Genomic DNA, 4,426 nt, shown 5'->3' on the forward strand with positions numbered 1-4,426 from the left:
TTTTAAAGCAATCCCCATTATTCATAACAACCGAAAATGTATGTTAATCCAAGCTAAGAATTTCGGCTAAAAAACTGCTCTGAATATACAAAACTAGTTTATTTTCTACATTGTCTTGTTGTCTCAGATGTACTGTGAATTAGATGGTAAAAATATTGGAATACCACAAGACAAGCACACGACGCAGAGACAAGTTTTTCCACCTGTGGAAAGTAAGATCGAACCTCCATAAAGATAAGGGTGTTTGGGATGAACGTTTTAGGAAGTAAAACATTTCGTCGAACGGTGTAAGAAGCACCTTCTCTACTAGAGGCCTAATGCAGCTTGAAAAGCATGGTTTGATCTTTTTAAAGTATTTCTTTTTAAATTCTTAGAAGTTGTATTACTTTTACTTATTCTCTGTAGAAAACAGAACAAATTCTGATGGAATAGACAGGGATAATAATGTTGAGTATACGCTGTTTGGGATGGTCTATTTTATGTAGAAAAATGTCCTTCAAGGGGGATTTCAACACTGACTTATGAATAACTAAATAATGACGTCTAATAAATTGATCTTTAAATTAGAGATCTCTTCAATAAGCATGCGAAATCATCACGAAGTCTTAAGAATAAATAACACTACAGTAGTCACATGACTAGAATCTTTGTTTACGAAAGCAAATAGAGATATGTTAGACGCACAAACTCTCAAGTTGTTAAACTACTTACGTAATCAAATGACCTATTTATCGAGAAAATATCGCTGTTATTATCAAGAAACTAGGAGGGAATGTTTCTATCTCCGTCGATAGCTCAGTTGGCAGAGCGGTGGACTGTAGTTGATAATTCAGTTATCCATAGGTCGGTGGTTCAAATCCGCCTCGACGGAAAACGACATTTTTTTTCTTTTTCTCCTATGCTCTCTTTTGTTATAATGTGGCATAAGCATTTCACATAGACATTAACCTTCTCGGCGTAAACATATGAGATGGAGTAAACGAAATGTCCTTTCTTCGTGATGTAGCACTAGTCATTTATTCACATGAAAGTAGAAATTTACTTAATTCACATTAATTATCACTCATAATTACCAAAAACAATAAATATACCTTTGCTGTTAGCTTAATTGCTTGCTTGTAGAGAGCTAATTTATTTACATTGATAGGCATTCTCTTGTTTTCACAGATATACACTGTACGGCCAGAATATTGGAACACCACAGCAGAAGGGCACGACGCTGAGAACATCCGTATTTGACGGTCGGGTTGCTTCTCTATCCACTCTCATTTTCATCTCCGGTATGAGACAACACCTTACTTATTGGAGATAGAAATTGGATTAAAGAGTTCTGTGTTTGGTCTTTAGAGAAAAGTTTTATTTATTCTTTTCTTGTTATTACCTGAGTACAATAGTTTTGCAAAACAATAACGATTTATTGCTCAGATAAGCTGTATCTGTATAAAAAATTGAAACAAGACAATAAAAACTTCAAAATAATAAACAAAAAATTGGTAAAGAAATATTCATTTAAATCTGTGATTTAAATGTAATTTGCCAACTAGCGAATTACAGTTAAATCAGCCTGTATGAATGACATGTGCTTGTCTCCAAAATTTTATTCTTTGCACAAGGAAACAACCTGCTCAAACCTACTGCTATAGTGTTCTTTCAATCTGGAAAAATCAAACAGAAATATTGAAAGTGATAAAGCTCATTAGCAGAACGTTAATTGCAAAATTAACATTGATCTGTGGTGATCAACTTAAATCTTTGTGATCAAGCTTTGTTCATATGAAATGGCTAGCCTATTTTCTTTAGAAAAAATTATGCTAAACTATTTTTATTAGTAAAATATAAAAAAGTTAATTTATAAAAAGAAATTCGTCGATGTAAATCACGATCTCTGAATAACATACACTGCAATCCACCGCTCTGCCAGCTGATCTACCAACAGACTTATTGGAAATACCTTTAAGTAATGTAATAACGGATAAAAATTTCCGTAGGTTATTTCATAACTAGACTATTTCTGTTAAATCAGTTGGAAATAACAATATATATATTACTCTATATTGTAATATATAGTAATAAGTGAAGCACATTAAATTAGTGTGCTGGTGTTAGTTATAATGGCAACATGGTATTAGTTAAACGTCTCTGATGCAGCTCCTATCATTTTCTAAATTTCGGGGAGGAATAATTAATTTCTTCTTTCCAACTTAGCATCTTACCAACTTCCCAGTACACGTAATATATACCACTATAACTGATCTCGAGGTGTGGAGAGTTCTAATGGGAAAATAATAATAATAATGAGCGGTTGCTACTGATGTTATGTTTAATACTTATGACATTAATTTGCAAACATCAACAAAATCAAGATTAGTTTCTGTATGCAAGTTTTTGAACAATATATTTATATTTAAGTTTTGAGTAATTTTCTTCGAACTCGAATACAGAACAAATCACTAGCAGTAATATTCTCTGTTGTTCATTACTGAACTTATTCAAAAAAGAAAAACATTTTATTTTACATTTTTTTGCGTTAATTAAAACTATAAAAAAGTCAAAGTAATCCAAAAGACATATTTGTATATACAAGTAGATAAAAGGTGTCATATCTTAATATCAAAATACTCTGAATTAAAACAGCCATTGAAAGATTTTCTCATTGTTCTCATTAAGTTATACTGTAAATTAAAGATACCAAGAAATTATATAGTTGTGTAGTCCTGAAAATACTTCAAGCGTAAACAAAGTTTGGCTTGAAGTATTTTCAGGACTGCACAACTCGTACAAAGAAACTAAGGCTTCAAATCTTTTGCCTTAGCATACCGTAATGCAAAGAGCATTTCCTTACGGACATGTATAATAGTATATATTAATGGAAAAGCCACTACTCAGACCGGTTTCGACTTTTATTGAGGTCTCATCAGTGGTGTAAGATAGTTCACATAGTAGCGGAAGATAGTTCAGGTGCAAACTTGTTTGCTTACACTTGGATAAAGGATTAAAGCAAGTATGTAATTTCTTAGAAATTTTAATTTATAGTATACATTTATACATTTAATTTATAGTATAAGTCAGTAGTAATAAAACTGAAATTAGTTTCCCTAATTGAACGAAATGAACAGTGCTTATATTCGAAGAAGAAATCCTTGAAGTTCTGACGAAGGCAAGGCACTGGAGCTAAGTTATTTACGTTAATCATTCTACATGTAATTTATCGTTCTCAAGTGCATTTCACCACTCCGAAAAACAACCTGGGTGTGTGTTGAAATGTAAAACAAAGTTCAACAACTGAGACCAGGCTCTGCTGAACAACATGTATTATAACGGAGACTTGCAGCAAAAATAAAGCTAACAGTTCTGTGTTCGGAAACACTTGTTATTGTGTGCTATAGTAGGGAATAGCACCAGTTGATTTAAATTTTAAAAAAATGTTGCTATGAACGCAAACATTTTCACCTGAAGACCAATTTAAAAGTTTGCATAGTGTTGACCGAACGTAATCTATTATCGAGAACACCCCTCCTCAATGACTTGTAATATTATGAGCATTTTATTATGGGCGTAAACTGAAGAATTTTTTGTGTTTCAGATAATATAAGCAAAGAATAACTATTTCTTTACTAAAGACGTACGGCAGAAAAAGCTAGTTTTATTATTTATGAATTATTTTCTAGTAGTATCGAGATTTTAGAACTTTATTCATCTCTGAAAAGTCAGTCAAAGAATTTAAATTAAAAATTAATTAGAAATTTAAAGCTGACATAAAAGAAAAAGAACAGGTCAAGGAGGATTTGAACTAGCCCGCTAAATGATTAATTTTAGAATCCACCGTTCGCCTGACTTTGTTACCGATGGATGGATAGTATGATTTCTATAAAAACTTATAACTGCTTAAATTATGTTTTTTAATATAAAAAGTGGACCTTTTTTGATTTAGCCGTTTGGGTTTAAATACACCAGACAACGGACAATGTTAACTGAGTAATCATCAGATCTAGTCAATGTAATCATTTGTATAGAAGACTGCATTTAGAAAACGCATTTTACAACATCGTTGGTGGCTGAAAAAAAGAACTGTTGCACCTTCAACAAATTCATTTTACTCGTAGATTTAGTCAAAATCTTTCTGAGTACAATTTAGCAAAATCTTTGCTAAGGGGCGAGAAATCAATACTACAAAATATTTTTTTAGTATTCATTCCGAATTTGAAATTACAGTAAACTATTATAATTATTTCTTTTGCTTTTTGATATGTTTTTTGCAACGTAATACCTTAATGTGCTTCCATAAGGTAAAGTAGGAATAAAGCAATGAATTACTGTAAAACCAGCTTAGAGCGAATTTAAGCTAGTTACAAAAAGATAGATTTCAACTTTACACAGCCATACCTTTTTGATTTAAGGTTGTTTTCACAGCTCTTATGAATCTCCT

At 31.7% G+C, this 4,426-nt stretch overlaps 1 non-coding gene across 1 annotated transcript; it reads left to right on the plus strand.

Moving 5' to 3' along the window:
* Nucleotides 1-784: 784 nt before the first annotated feature.
* TRNAY-GUA (transfer RNA tyrosine (anticodon GUA)) lies at nt 785-871 on the plus strand. The gene is given in 2 exon segments: nt 785-821; nt 836-871. It is a non-coding gene; the product is annotated as a tRNA-Tyr (tRNA).
* Nucleotides 872-4,426: the final 3,555 nt, after the last annotated feature.

This window comes from Typopeltis vanoorti, chromosome 2 (assembly GCF_054136105.1).
Source record: "Typopeltis vanoorti isolate ZY-2024b chromosome 2, IOZ_Tvanoo_1.0, whole genome shotgun sequence".
Lineage (NCBI taxonomy): Eukaryota > Metazoa > Arthropoda > Arachnida > Uropygi > Thelyphonidae > Typopeltis > Typopeltis vanoorti.